Genomic DNA, 16,121 nt, shown 5'->3' with positions numbered 1-16,121 from the left:
GGTATGCAGACGTGACAGGTTCTTACTTTGCTATTTCTTTTGCTTTCATTAGTTCTCATCTTTTTCTCCTTACTCTTAGGCTTACCAGATCGTGCCTTACTAAGACCATGACCGGTAGCGACCACCCATTCTGTAAATCTGTCTCTTCTAAGAGCTGCTTCCCGGATCCAGACTGCGCCAAACCGGCTTCCTCGGAACCACCAATAAAAAAACCAAAATCTAAGTCAAAGCACCCTAGGATGCTGGCCTCCACATCCTTCCACTATAAACAACAGTCCGTTTCATCTACTCTGTCCCTTACTGTTGAAGAAGAGGCTATTATGCCTCCACTTATCGCTTTGCCTCCACTCACCCCGACTTTGTACTATGAGGACCAGGGTGAAACCCCTACTGAGGACTTTGGTCCGATTTTTGTTATTGCTGAAACAAAACCCATGCAACCCACTGACATCTTCGGCCACCTCCTTTTTTAACCAGCCTCAGACTCATACGTGGATCCCTCTGGCTCCAACAGCCACCTGTGCTGCGTCAGTTCCAGTGTCACAGTCCTTTGGTACACCTGGCCCAAGTTCAGCCCCAAATGGAGAGGAATTTATTTCGTGGTTACAGAATGCATCTTTCATATTTCTGGCACTGACTCAGTTGGCTTCTGTGGTTCCAGCACAACCATCACTCCCGGAACCAATCACTGCAGCTTACCAGTTCCATCCACATCATGCCTATGTCTGATTCTGAAGAGGAAGAAGAAGTGGCATCTCATTCTGACATCATTTCAGACGTTGAGCCGAACTAAATGTGACGAGTTCCTAGAGTTCTACACGTGTTTGCTTATCTCAAGGTTTGATGGGAAGTGTAGGTCCTTGCAGCTTTAAGTTTAAGGTTTACAGAGCAGCAGGGAGGGAAGTGCAGGCATGGGGCTCTTGACGGGTGCCCCCTTCCCCTCTGCTGGGTGTGTTTAGGGGTTTCAGGGCCCCTCTCTTTCTCCCCTTCCCCGCACAGCAGACAGGGTGCCTGGCCGCTGCTAGCTGCTAGCGGGGCTTCAGGCGGGACCGGGTGAAGAGGGCAGCAGACAGGGTGCCTGGAGTGTCGCTGCATCTCCCCCCCTTGCCTGGCCCCCACCTGACGCTGCATGGCCCGGAGCTGCATAGTCTGGCATCGCTCTGCCTTTCCCCTTGCATACCTGAAGCATCGTTTCATCTTTTCCCCATCACTCACCTGGCCCCTGCACAGCGACGCTGGGCTATGCAGCTCTGGGCTGTGCGACTTCAGGCGAGAGCTGGGCAAGTGGGAAGAAGATGCAGAAACGCTCCGGTGCATTTCCCCCCTGCTTGCCCGAAGTGTCACTGCATTTCCCTCCCCCCGATTGCTCGGCCCCTGCCCAAAGCTGCGCAGCCCAGAGCTGCATCGCTCTGCGGGGGCCAGGCGAGTGAGGGGGGGAATACAGCAGTACTCCGGGTGAGTGGGGAAAGGCGCCTGGAGTGTCGCTGCATCTCCCCCCTCCCCACTCGCCCGGTCCCCACCCGAAGCCGCGCGTTGCTTCATCTCCCTCACCCCCCACTCATCTGGCCCCCACAGAGGGACGCCGGGCTATGCAGCTCCAGGCCATGTGGCTTAGTAAAGTCCAAAAAGGTGTGGCAATATTCCTTATATCTATTTCTTATCTTATTAACTTTTCTTTTTTCTTTCTTACAGATTATTATAATTTGGTTAGTCCCTTAGTTGTGGTTCTCCACTGTGGATTTTGACCCTCAAGGTCATGGCATAGCATCTGTTTCCCAAAACTCTTCCTTCTCTAGAGAAGTGACTCAGATCCTCCTGAATGCCCACAAACCCTCAACTGGGTCTTCCTATAAGTTCAAATGGGATAGATTTATTAATGGGTCTATGGAGTGGGTCACTCTTCCTTCTTCTGCTCCCTTTCTATTGTGTTTGATTACCTTCTCTCTCTCCTATGAAATGGCCTGTTAGCCTCCTCAGTCAAGGTGCATCTAGTGGCCAGTTCAGCCTTCCATGAGCCCATACATAGCAAAACAATTTTTGCCACCTTGCCTTCAGGCAATTTCTAAAGGGGCAATCAATACTTTACCCCCTAGAATGGCCCCAATCCCACCGTGGAACCTGTCATTAGATTTAGCCTAACTGATGCTACCACCATTTGAACCCATACCACACTGTTCTATCACACTTTTGTCATGGAAGGTAGCCTTTTTGGTGACCATTACTTCACTCAGAAGGTGGGAGAATTGGGAGCCCTCAGAATGGACTCTCCATTTCTAAATTCTTTCCACAAAAGGTTATTCTACACCCCAACTTTCAGTTCCTTCTCAAAGTGGTCTCCAAATTTCACCTCCAACAAAAAGTAACTTTACCAGTGTTCTTTCTGGACTCCACATCAGATCCTGAACACATTCGCCACGCCTTGGACACCAGAACAGCTCTATTGTATTATTTGCAAAAGACAAAATTCTTCTGAAAATCAGGGGCTCTCTTTATTTGTTATGCCAGCAGGGACCTACCTGTCTCTAACTAAGGACTCTCCAGGTGGATAATCACAGCCATTAAACGATGGTACCATTCAGCCAGGGTCACCTGCTCAGTGACTATTAAAGCTCACTCCATCTGGCACTACTCGATTGACACGAACTCCAGATCAGATGCAGCTGTTGGAAGTGCTGTACTTCAATCTCTGTTTGTCTGAGTTCTTCTCATCCCCACCTCTGTTGTTGAGTAGCTTGTTATATTCCCAATGTGGGACTGCACAGAAGAACAATGATGAAAACAATGTTACAGTTAACTGTAACTGTTGTTCGTTGAGTGTCTTCTGTGCAGGCACAAAGTCCCTCCTCTTGCCCTACTGTGAGAAAGTTTCCCCCTTTCCTTTCTATGCTCCATGGTGGCTCAGGAAACTGAGGGAAAGGGGGGGAGCACTCCGACCTACAATGTAGCATTTCAGCGGGAAAAAACCACACATGTACATCACCTGCTCAGAGTGCCCTCTATAGTTGTAGAGCTAAAGAATTTCTCTCCATGGCTGGCCTGCGCAGTCCCAATATATGCCTGCACAGAAGAACAACAGTTTCAGGTAATTGCAACACTGTTAAATAGTGCATTCCATCTTTTTTCTGCTTGGCACGTAATAATTTCACCCACTTTGTTTTGAAACAAACAGATTGACATGACAGTTTGTTCTGCAAACATCCCTTTAACACAGATTAACAAGAGTCTTGCCCACTCTTTTTGTGTACTGAAGAACTGGAGAAATCACACAGCTATGGCTTAGGACAACTGGTGCCCATGCAAGCTCAGGGCTGATTCATACTATCATTTTGGCCCAGTAAGATGTGGGTTGTTATGTCTGAATTGTGAGCACTGAAAATTTATTCATAAATAAATGTAAATATTGATTTGCAAAAAACAAAAGCCCCTCCCCAATTTGTAGAAAATATGTATGAATCACAGCTGATGTTGTAGGCAAGTAGCAATTGGATTGCTTCATGCAGAGGTGTGCCAGACTGATTTTGTCCAACTCCTGTGATACTGGGTGTGGTGTGCTACTCACCTCATGAAATGCAATAAATGTAATTTGGTCATGCAGCATAGCGGATAACCACAGAGGCATGCAGCCAGCTGTAATGTACGTGTTGACTGTGCTATGTTGACAAGACTGTTTTTTGTTGTGCGATTCATCCTGAGTCTTCTTGAGTGATTGACTACATGCCAAAACTGTGGTTTACCACTCCACAATGAATCTTCCATAAGTACTTTGAGTAGTGATTCAAATTACAAACTGGAACATTCAAATGACACCTTTGGTTTGATTTTAATAGATACCCAATAATACATATCTCAGAATGGTGTAATGCTCAGTATTCTAGATTTTTTTATCTCACTTTTCTTCCAAGGATGGACTTTGTGACTATACCCTTCCCCATTCAATTGTCACAACTCTGAGAGTAAATAGGCTGAATGTGTGAGGGGGGTGGGTTGTGTCATGTGTCCTTGAACCTTGGTTCTCCGCTAAACCTAATGACACCACCACTCTGGCTTTCATGTGAATAAGCTCTGAGATGTGCTTCATCGCAGAACCAGCCTGTCTTTGAATGGATTTTTTCTTCTTTGCTCAAGTCTTGTCAGAAGCATCAATCTGCCATCAGATATATTCACTAGGCATGCTGCATCCTAGATTACATCATTGTTCTAAGCTACCATAATGTAGTTAATTCCTTTGCTGTGCAAAGTAGCAATCGGATTGGGACAGAAACAAGTATTGAAATGGAAATAAGTAAATCTATTGAAGAAAGTGGAGGAGGAGGTAGGGCATGTAATAGAAGAAGGCAAGGAGGAGAAGAAAAAACCTGGGATGGTACAATTGGTTCTTTTCATGTCACATAGATGCTAATACTGCTTTCTTGTGTGTGCATGGAATAAAAGAGCTATCATATGCAGAGTTATACCTTTCTAAGTTATACCTTTCTAACTATGACTTATACCTTAAGTCAGTAGGTTTAGAAGGATGTAACTCTGTTTAGAATTGCACTGTTAAAATCTTTCTACTTGTGCACAGCCAAAATTAACCCACTTCACCACATTTTCCCCAGCATTGCCACAACACACACACACACACACACACACACACACACAAATCATGTGGGTCATCTTGTCTTCCAGTTACTTATATGTCCAGCAGTGATTGAATTTTAATAGCTTCATTGGGGTTCAGCAAATTCTAAAGATCTGTTTTTTTCCTCGACACATTTATTGGTTATGTGTACTTTGACATTTGTATTACAGAAGTAAGGCAAATGGACTTGTTAAGGATACTGTTCAGTTTTATATTGCCAAGATTTCCATATAAACACAAACAAATCCAAATGCTTCACCTTAAATGGAGCATCCAGTCGTAGTCTAATTATACTGCTAGATTAATTGCCTTTTGGTCTGATTGCCAACACTATCAAAATCTGAACTGACCCCTGCACGGGTGTGTGAGTGCTATGGCAGCTGAATCATAAAGCCCTTTATGAATTGAGATGGGGTGGAACAAGCACATCCCCTGATCTATCTGCATCACTTCAGGCTTTGTTGGTTGAGTGATTTCATTGTCATGTATCCTTGTGTACAATTTGAAAGTGTCCTCTGAAAGACACTGATTTTATCCTCCTGGCTGCACTCACCTTATATCCTTTGATTCATGATCAGGGCTGGATCGAGGGCGGGCAGGGGGGGTAGTCTGCCCCTGGCGCTGCCAGGGACGGGGCACCAGGAGCAGCTGCCAGCTGCTGGGACCATGTGGGCAGCAGTGCGGGCAGCCTCCCAGCCCCCCACGCTTCCTTTCGCCGGCTCCACAGGACAGGGGGCAGCTGACTTGCCGCGCGCCCCCTGTCCTGCGGGGCAGGCAAAAGGCAGTGCGGGGGGCTGCAAGGCCACCTGTGCCATTCGCCTGCCCTGCAGGACAGGGTGGCCGGCCACCCCCTGTCCTGCAGGCAGGCGAAAGGCCCGGGCGGTTTCCTAGCCCTACACGCTGCCTCCGCCGGCGCACCGCACAGGCGGCACACTCTGCCCTGCGTGATAACATCACAGAAGTGATGTCATCACGCAGTGCTGGGAGCATCCGCGTGCGCTGGCAGAGGCAGCGTGTGGGGCTAGGAAGCCGCCCTAACCCTGGGCCGCCCTAACCCGGGGCACCGGCAACCCTAGATCCAGCCCTGTTCATGATGGGTCATCGCAATAAATTCAGGGGATGAGATATTCCTATGCTGGCATGATATATAGGAGAAAGTAGCAACTATAGGTTATTGTAATTTTAAATTCCAAACCATTTCCTGAGGGAGATGCAATGCTATGAATTCTTAATATAATCCTAGATCCAGGATGCATGCTTCTTTTGCAGATAGAAGCCTGTTTTATCATCCATACTTCAGGATTAAATGATCAAGGATTACCATGCTCTGCTCATTCAGCTCTTTGCAGCTATTTCTTGAACAAAACAAAAGATATATAATTCAAGCACTTACTTTGCTTGAATTATGTTTTAAAGCAAGGCATGCTATGGATCATGAACACATAGATAATTTCTAATGTGCTATATTCATGAGTAGAGATGGGCACGAACGGCATTATGAACTTCAAAAACCCACGAAAATGGCAATCGCGCGATCGCGATCCGGCGGCTCGTGATTGTCCATGGCCAACAAACCAGCATTCAGAAGAGGCCTGGTTCGGTGCATTCGGCCGCAGTTCGGGAAGCCAGACAGTCAGGCGCCAGCAATCAATTCCCCTGGCAACAGATCCGGGGGAATGCCTGAACTCTGCACTCCTTCTGTCGCCCTGGAAACCTGAATGGAAGCCCAGTTTACCTTGATCGGCAGGTCTTCCTTCCAACCACGGAGCTGCAAAGCGGTTACAAGTTGGGAGAAGACACCCAGGGGAGGGAGAGGGAAGGGGCTGTCCTGTAGCCACGGGCACTCCAATCTCATCCCTGCAAACCCTGATAGGCAGCTCTGACGGCCAAACACAGACCTCCTGCGTTGCTCAATGGGACCTGTGCTTATAAATAGCCGTGGGCTCCCAGGCTGGGTTTCACTTTCCGTGTGACAAAAATGTCTCCCTCTTTGTTTTGTTTTATTGTACACAATTATACAATTTAATAAAGAACTACACCCATTGTGATAGTCATGGAAAAAATATTATTACAGGCGTCATATATGTTCAGAATCAATATAAAGTGTCCAGTGCTTTAAGTGCTTTGTTGATATTGCAGTAGATATTAAAGTGCAATGCTTCCTAGCACCATACAAACACTAGTCTTTTTGTCCAGGAACAAGCTTGCCGAATATTCCAACTGTAATCAGTTGTAGTCTTAAAGTTGTTCCAACAAACTGTGTGAATCACAGATTACAAGTAAACCCTTGTAGTATTCTTTTGGTGTACATTGGTAATACTGTGACATCAATACTCTAACGGATGGTCCAGATCCAAAATAAATCCGTTTCCAAAAATTCTTTCTCAAAGAACACAGTCATCAGGAGTTCATACAGCTCCCCTTCACACCAATCAATTTTCCAATTACCATATATCCTTTATATTGATTCTGAACATATATGACGCCTGTAATAATATTTTTTCCATGACTGTCACAATGGGTGTAGTTCTTTATTAAATTGTATAATTGTGTAGAATAAAACAAAACAAAGAGGGAGACATTTTTGTCACACGGGTAGTTGTTCTATTGATGCTATATATTACCGTGTTGCTCTATATTTGTACTGTGGGTTTCACTTTCAGCAAGCAGTGGAGTGAGACAGAGCTCTTACTTGCCACTTGCTAGCCTTTGGGGAGAGAGACTGAGAGTATAATTCAGCTTGGATTTGGGGGATAGGGATCTATCTCCTCTGGTTCCAGGGCTGCTGCCTGGCTCTGGGGCCAAGATCAGTCGGCACCTCGGCTGAGGGCTCACATTAATTATTGATCAGTGCCTGATCTGTTCAAGTCTGTGGGAGTGGTGGGCTAGGGCTCTAGTCCCTCCCTCCCTCTGGTGCCAGGGCTGCTGCCAGGCCCTGGGGCCAAGCTCGGTGGGCACCTCGGCTGAGGGCTCACATAAGTGCCTGATCTGTTCAGGTCTGCGGGAGTGGTGGGCTAGGGCTCTAGTCCCTCCCTCCCTCTGGTGCCAGGGCTGCTGCCAGGCCCTGGGGCCAAGCTCGGTGGGCACCTCGGCTGAGGGCTCACATAAGTGCCTGATCTGTTCAGGTCTGCGGGAGTGGTGGGCTAGGGCTCTAGTCCCTCCCTCCCTCTGGTGCCAGGGCTGCTGCCAGGCCCTGGGGCCAAGCTCAGTGGGCACCTCGGCCAAGGGCTCACATAAGTGCCTGATCTGTTCAGGTCTGTGGGAGTGGTGGGCTAGGGCTCTAGTCCCTCCCTCCCTCTGGTGCCAGGGCTGCTGCCAGGCCCTGGGGCCAAGCTCGGTGGGCACCTTGGCTGAGGGCTCACATAAGTGCCTGATCTGTTCAGGTCTGCGGGAGTGGTGGGCTAGGGCTCTAGTCCCTCCCTCCCTCCCTCTGGTGCCAGGGCTGCTGCCAGGCCCTGGGGCCAAGCTCGGTGGGCACCTCGGCTGAGGGCTCACATAAGTGCCTGATCTGTTCAGGTCTGCGGGAGTGGTGGGCTAGGGCTCTAGTCCCTCCCTCCCTCTGGTGCCAGGGCTGCTGCCAGGCCCTGGGGCCAAGCTCAGTGGGCACCTCGGCCAAGGGCTCACATTAGTGCCTGATCTGTTCAGGTCTGCGGGAGTGGTGGGCTAGGGCTCTAGTCCCTCCCTCCCTCTGGTGCCAGGGTTGCTGCCAGGCCCTGGGGCCAAGCTCGGTGGGCACCTGGGCTGAGGGCTCACCAAATGATGAGGACCTGCGGATGCTGGGGGATCTTCCTCCTCCCCCTCCTCATGATGACATGTCCTCTCCCTCCCATCCTTTCCAGCAAGGCAGGAAGGTGGGTACTGTTGGCTGCTGTCGAAATTTTCCTTAGCCAGACCCCCGCCCCCTGAGGGGAGGTGGCTCACCACCGCCTCTCCGTGCCCGCCAGGCCCAGCGGCTGCCGGCAATACCCACCGTTCCTACATTGCTGGGAATACCAGCGCGCTCCCCTTTGGCCTGGTGGGCAGGCACATGGGGGATGCCCCCGGTGAGCAGCCAAACTCACCGCCTCCCTGTGCCCGTCAGGCCCAGCGGCTGCTGCTGGTACACACCTTCCTGCCCTCGCTGGGAATACCAGTGCACTCTGTTTTGGCCCGCCGGGCGGGCATATGGGGGGTACCACTGGCGAGCAGCCAGACCCCCCACCCCCTGAGGGGAGGTGGCTCACCACTGCCTCTCCATGCCTGCCAGGCCTGGCAGCCCCTGCCGGTACACACCTTCCTGCCCTCACTGGGAATACCAGTGCGCTCCTTTTTCGTCTGGCGGGCGGGCACATGGGGGTGCCACTGACGAGTGACTAGACCCCCACCCTCTGAGGGGAGGTGGCTTGATGCCACCTCCCCGTGCCCGCCAGGCCCGGAGGCAGCGGCCGGTATGAACCTTCCTGCCCTCACTAGGAATACCAGTGCGCTCCTTTTTGGCCTTCCGGGTGGGCACATGGGGGGTGCCGCCGGCAAGAAGCCAGACCCCCCACCTCCTGAGGGGAGGCAGCTCACCGCCGCCTCCCCATGCCCGCCAGGCCCCGCGGCCACCTCCGGTACCCACCTTCCTACATTGCTGGGAATACCAGTGCACTTCTTTTTGGCCTGGAGGGCGGGCAAAAGGGGGGTGCCGCCGGTGAGCGGCCAGACCTCCCGCCCCCTGAGGGGAGGCGGCTCGCCGCCTCCTCCCCATGCCCGCCAGGCCCGGCGGCCGCTGTCACCACCCACCTTCTGTACACTGGGCCAACGTCAACCAGTGGCTCTAATTGTATCAAGTGGGAGTTTCCTGGGGGTCTTGGATTGGAGAGAGTGTAACTCCAAGATCCCTTTTGCAATCTTGTCTAAACTTGGGTGATGGCTGTAGGACAGCCTGCAAAAGATTCCCCCCCGTGGCACTCTCTAAGTGCCACGGGGGCCGTTCGATGCCCAACGAACCGCGAACCAGTTCGGCAACGGAAAATGTTCGTTGCGGTTCGCAACCTCGGGATTGTCGTTGGCACTGAACTGCAAACCACTGGTTCATTAAATTTTTTTGGTTCATGCCTATTTCTATCCACGAGTAATGCAATGACTGTTAGAAATGACCATTTGTCTAACCTCTCAAGAATCACATTTGGTCTACAGGCCTCACTTTATCACTTCAGGCAAAGTAAGGTCCATGGGCCTCACTTTGCCTCAATTTAGGACCCTTCACAGCTTTCTGCCCTTGTAGATGGTATCAGATTCTTCTTACCACTTATACTCACAGGAAGATATGTCAGTCAAGATTCCTTTAATTTACTAGGATTGCTAACTACTTTTACCTCCAGCCTTTAAGAGATTTCCCACAGAGTATACACTCCACAGGGAGCTGTATGCCACATCAGGGCTCTTAGATTAGAATAGCTGTAAAATGCATGTGTTTTCAAATACCCGTTTTGCCTATTCATGCATTACATTTTCATGTAAAACTCAGAAGTATTGCTACAAATAAAATTAGGGGAAGAGGCACTAATTCATCCTACTGAAGAAGTGGCGTGGAGTTGTTTTCTGCTGTCCCAGGTCAGACCAGAACCAACACGTTGAAATTAAATCAAAAGATGTATTGTCGAAGGCTTTCACAGCCCGAGAACGATGGTTGTTGTAGATTTTCCGGGCTGTATAGTCGTGGTCTTTGCATTGTAGTTCCTGACGTTTCGCCAGCAGCTGTGACTGGCATCTTCAGAGGTGTAGCACCAAAAGACAGAGATCTCTCAGTGTCACAGTGTGAAAAAAATGTTGGCAGGTAATTTATATCTACTCAGGATGGTGGGGTTGGGCTGAGTCATCCTGTAAGAGTTTCCCAGGGTGTGGAATGATAATGGAGGGAGGCTTCACTGTATCCTGAGGAGGTTCTTTTGCATATGGATTGGTGCTTGATATGCTAATCTTCTCTGCAGGGCTATTGTGGGATGTGGAGTATTTCATTAGCCTGGTGTTTTGCAGGGCTGGAAGCTCTATTCATTCTTAAAGTCTCTTCTTTCCTGTTGAAATTGTGCTTATGCTTATGAATTTCAATGGCTTCCCTGTGCAATCTGATGAAGTAGTTGTAAGTGTTGTCCAGTATTTTAGTGTCCTGGAATAGGATACTGTGTCCTGTTTGAGTTAGACTATGTTCAGCCACTGCTTATTTTTCTGGATGGCCAAGTCTGCAGTGTCTTTCATGTTCTTTTATTCTTGTCTGGATGCTACGCTGTGTGGTCCCGATGTAAACTTGTCCACAACTGCAGGGTATGCAGTATACTCCAGCAGAGATGAGGGGGTGTCAAAAGAGTTTTCACCTAACATTAGGAAGAACTTCCTGCCAGTTAGAGTGGTCCCTTGGAGGAACAGGCTTCCTCAGGAGGTGGTGGGCTCTCCTCCTTTGGAGATTTCTAAGCAGAGGCTAGGTGGCCATCTGACAGCAATGTTGATTCTGTGAACCTAGGCAGATCACGAGAGGGAGGGCAGGAAGGGCTACATCGGTGCTTAGTTCTTATGGCCCCTTCTTACATGCCAAGGGTAAGGCCGATCACCTCCTGGGGTCAGGTAACAATTTTACCAAGGCCAGTTGGCTAGGGATCCTGATGTATTTTGCCGTCTTCTGTGCATGGAGTAAGGGTCACTGGGTGTGTGTGGGGAGGAGGTATTTCTGAATTTCCTGCATTGTGCAGGGAGTTGGACTAGATGACCCTAAAGATCCCTTCCAACCCTATGATTCTATTATTCTAAGTAAACATTGTAAAATTTCAAAAATTCACCCCATAATTATAACACTACATACACAATGAAGGATTGTTCCATGATGCATATTGCTTCAGGAATTTTGATTCTTCTATATCTTTAGAAATTTGCAGCGAAATGCATTAAGCAATTGGGATGCAATATACATATTTTAAGACAGTGTTTCAGTTGTTTTGAAGTTATAGACATAGGCAGTGGAGAGAACATAGGTGTAAACTACAGGGGGAGGGCTGAGGGGCTCGAGCCCCCCCTGATTTAGCCAGGGGGGCTGAGCCCCCCCCGGGCAGCCAGTGAACTACATGGGGGCTAAGGGGCTCAAGCCCCCTCAGATCTCACATGAGGGTCTCAGTTACAATAGCCGATGAAGCACAGGATTGTCCCCCCCCCCTTCCTGTTATATCATATTATAATTTCTATGATTCTTTGGGGCTTTGTTCCTGGTTTTTTGCTTGTATGTATTAGTGTGTTTATTAAGAATTTATCATTTTTAAAGGTATTGCGGTTTGTATAAACAATTTACAAATAAATGTTACAGAAGAATTAAGAGACTCTGATAGAAGATATTTGATTTTGAAAATCAGGCTCCTAGAAGGCAAGATTTACACACTAGCAACAATATATGCAACAAACAATGCAAGAGAAAGTTTTTATGAAAATGTTTTCCAATCCATTTTCAATTTTCAAGAAGATAATGATCTTCGGAGACATGAATGGGGTAATGGATCAAAGAAGGCAAACTCCCCCAAAATGTGCTTTCTCCTCTCCTATCAAGAAACTATTTTTTGAAGTAATATCTTAAATAGTATATGATGGCCTCAGTGCGTTAAATGTCTACAAGATTTTTGATCCTACAAAGGGAACACAAAGCTTACAAACTATCAACCAAGCTTGTGTCTCTTTTACATTGTGGGTGACTGAAGTGGTTTACATAAATAAAAGAAAGGACCAGAGAGCATGTGAGATTTTGACAACCATAAATCCAGAGAGCATTTACCTCAGAAGTCTCTCCCCTCTCTTCACTTCCCCCCATCTTCTCCAAAATGTATTTAATTATATGCAAATGTTACAATTGGAAGATTCTTGTAGGATCAAAAATCTGAATATTGGAGACTATACTTTCTTTTCGGACAGACACCAAACACATTCAAGGATTGATATGTGCTGGATATAAAAAACCCGAGTTATTTATATTGTTTGTTATATTATGTTTACTCTTTTTCTTTGGACATAATTATAATTGTGCTATTGTTTTTATTTTATTTTTTCTGTTCTGCTTATATTTATAAAAATAAATTTTATATAAAAAGAATTTATACACTGCCGTAAAATACCTTTGACTATGACACACTAATTAGCTTAGCCCTTAACCCTGGCTGGCTCCACCCATTTTCAATGTAGCAACAGTCAGATTGCTAGACCTCTGTTGGATATAAGTGCAATATAAGTGCTTGGCTACAATTTACATTCAGGGAATGTTAGAAGATTCTACTTCTAATGCTGTCCCATTCCTCAGGTTTCAGAGGGGGAGAAACCAGAGAGTTAGAAAGATAGACAGGTCCTTTACTGCCCTTTGATGTGTAGATTACTACTCAGGAGTAGAGATGGGCATGAACCTAAATACGACCCAAAAAACCCCATGAACCAGGCTGGTTCGGGGTTTGCAAACCAGGGTTCATGGAAGCTCCTTTCCATGGAACTTCCATGAACTGTATGCTGGTTCGATGGGTCGTATTTACAGGGGCAGTTTAAATGGCCATTTCCCCAGTTAAATGGTCATTTAAACTGCCCCTTTAAGGGCCCTGCTGCAGCAGGTTCCCCCCCCCCCACTGCCTGCCAGCTGATAGTTTAAAGGGACCTGCCTGGCAGGGCCCTTTAAACTGCTCAAACCCCAGCGGCCTTCCTGCCCTTCAAGAGGCTGAAAACGGCCTTCCTGCCCTTCAGATGGCTGCCGCGACAGCCATTTGAGGGACAGGAAGGCCATTTTCAGCCTCTTCTGTCGCCCTGCAGGCCCCCAGGGAAGTGGAAGAGGCCAAAAACAGCCTTCCTGCCCCTCCTGGGAGAAGAGAAAGGATGCTGCACTGCAGGATAAGGTAAGTGTGGGGCAGGGGCTGGGGGGGGTAGGGGGCTGGGGTTTGGGCAGGTCCCTTTAAACTATCAGCTGCCAGGCTGCGGCGGGGGGGGGATCCCCCTGCCGCCTGCCAGCTGATAGTTTAAAGGGACCTGCCACTTGCAAGGCAGGAAAGGGCCCTTTAAACTGTTAAAGGCCCCTTTCCCTGCTGCTGTTAAGGCCAGAAAGGGGCATTTAAATCTCATGAACCACGAACTGGTTCGTAACTGGTCCAGTTCCATGGTTTGTGAAACCCACGAATCACGAACCTGCTGGTTTGTTGGGTTTTTTCCCCCCCATGTCCATGTCTACTCATGAGGACTTCCTCCTCAGAACAGATCTGTAGGTAGGAAGCTCTCTTCACTTTCCTATCAAAGTATGGAGTTTCTATAATAAAGAACTCTGACTTCTTTTTTAAAACTAAATTTTTTCTAAAATTGCTTCCCTTTTAAAACTTATACACTCACACCAGCCAGCATGCTCCAGCCACCCATCATCACGTTTTCTCTGCAGTCAATGCTACTCTGTTAAGGACCAGTTTCTATTCCTCTTAACAGGGAAAAAAGTGAGAATCTATTTTACTTTCCAGTAACCTTATCATTACATTGTATTTTGGAAATGGAACACTGGGAAAGGGTAGGCCTTATGTTTCCTTGTTGAAATAGCTTTGTTTGTTTGTTTGTGGCTTTTTTTTTTGCTGGGTGTGGGAGAACAGTTAGTTTTTTTCATGGTAATGTATGAGGGGGCTGCTTCAGCCACTCCTAAACTCCTCTTTCAATTTCCATTCCATGTTTAAATGGAGAGGTGGTATCTATTGCAGAAAAGGACAATTCCTAAAAATGAGTGCTGTCTCTCTGAAGCAACGAGAAGCCCTATCTGCATGAACAAGATTGGGAGAGGGGAGTGCAGATCAGAGGCCTTTTAAAAATTTCTTTTTGCCCTGTGTCCAGGCTGTGATTTGTTTAATAATGTCTTTTAAGGTAGAGTTTAAGCAGTGTGCTAAGAAAGCAAGGTATATAAAATCCTAGGTAGTATAACTGCGAGTTTTCTTTGGGGGTCATGACTAGCACTGTTCTGAATTGCCTCAAAATGTGCTTGTACTCACTTATAGGATATGAGTTTGAAGTGAGAAGATGGAGTTTGCTACTACTTTGCACTCTGTACACTGCTCAGAAATCGAGGGCATGGCAACTGTTTTGTATTCTGCCCTGGTTCAGACTTCGACCATACATTTACCAAACCAAGGCATCTGCAATGCCATAATTTAGTAATTATGCTTTTACTGCTGCAAACTAACACGGCAAACTGACTACACACCAAAAGGAGATGTTTACATTTACTAGCAAAGGAATGTTTTGGTTGCCTCCCCCCTAATTGCATCTTGTCCCTCCTCTCCTTCTCTCCCCTCTCCCCCCTCCTCTTCTGTATTTGACCAGTTTGTATCATGCATCTGACGAAGAGAACTTGATTCTCGAAAGCTTATGCTGCAATAAAATTGGTTAGTCTTAAAGGTGCTACTGGACTCTTTATAATTTAGTAAATTTCAGTACTAAGTCACCCTTATGAATAAGGGAGAATCAAGACTCCTGTAAATGAACGTCCAGGAAAACTTTAAAAATGTTCCCTTACAGGCTTTTCTGTGTTGCCTTTCTTAGTGTCAAATTTGTGACCATTAGTTTGTCTTATACACATGGTATGTATAATTATAGATCATAAAGTGACTATCCTAAAAGTGAATTTCAAAAACAGGACACAGCAAGAGATTGCTGAGATAGCACTATAATCACTGACCAAGTCCCACATTTTTCTAGGTTTGGCCCAGCTCAGGGGCATTTTTAGAGGGGTCCCCATGGGTGCCTGGGTCCCCCTAAATTTGTGCGGAGCCCCTCCCTAAATCTCCCATGGCCCCGCCTCCATAGATGGTAGCAATGGAAGCTCCTCCCTGAAATGTCACTGGCATAGCAATGCCTCTGGCCCAGCACCAGCCCGCCCCCGCCCCCCAGGAAATTGGAAAGTCTACGCCCTTGGGAGAGAACAGGACAGGAGATGCTTGTGCAATAGATGTGTGGGATTTTAGAGCAGGAAGATATATGAAGTGAAGTGCCTCTTTTTATAGCTGGAATCAATGCCAAATGTTCCTGGGTTTTCCATCTTTAGTAGAAATCTCCTGCAGCCATGTTGTATTTTTGGCAGTCATGATATCTAAAGCTTGAAATTAAAAAAGTTGATCCGAACTACTTACTACATTCTCCATAGGAAGGCACCTTGTCAATTGCACAGAAGAATCACAGCTACAAGGTTTTTTTGGACTCCTGGACAGCAGAGTGTAAGATGTAGCACAACCAACATTTATCCCTATCATAATGTAGTAGATGAATAGGCAATCATTTAGTATAATTTTCACTAATGAAACTGTTTGATTCATTTAAAACTATGAGTTTCTTTTTCCAAATTATAAGGGGGCATCATCAACAAAAATGATATTTTAATCAATCGTCTTCCCAGTTGCTGTAACTCTTCATAAATAAGCATGCACAAATCCTAATTATTCCATCTGTCTGTACAAAAGCTTAATGTGCAATTAAACCCCATTTGGATAGCAACAGTCACTGATGA

This window comes from Eublepharis macularius, chromosome 8, assembly GCF_028583425.1.
Source record: "Eublepharis macularius isolate TG4126 chromosome 8, MPM_Emac_v1.0, whole genome shotgun sequence".
Taxonomy (NCBI): Eukaryota; Metazoa; Chordata; class Lepidosauria; order Squamata; family Eublepharidae; genus Eublepharis; species Eublepharis macularius.
Note: the sequence above shows the minus strand (reverse complement) of the source record.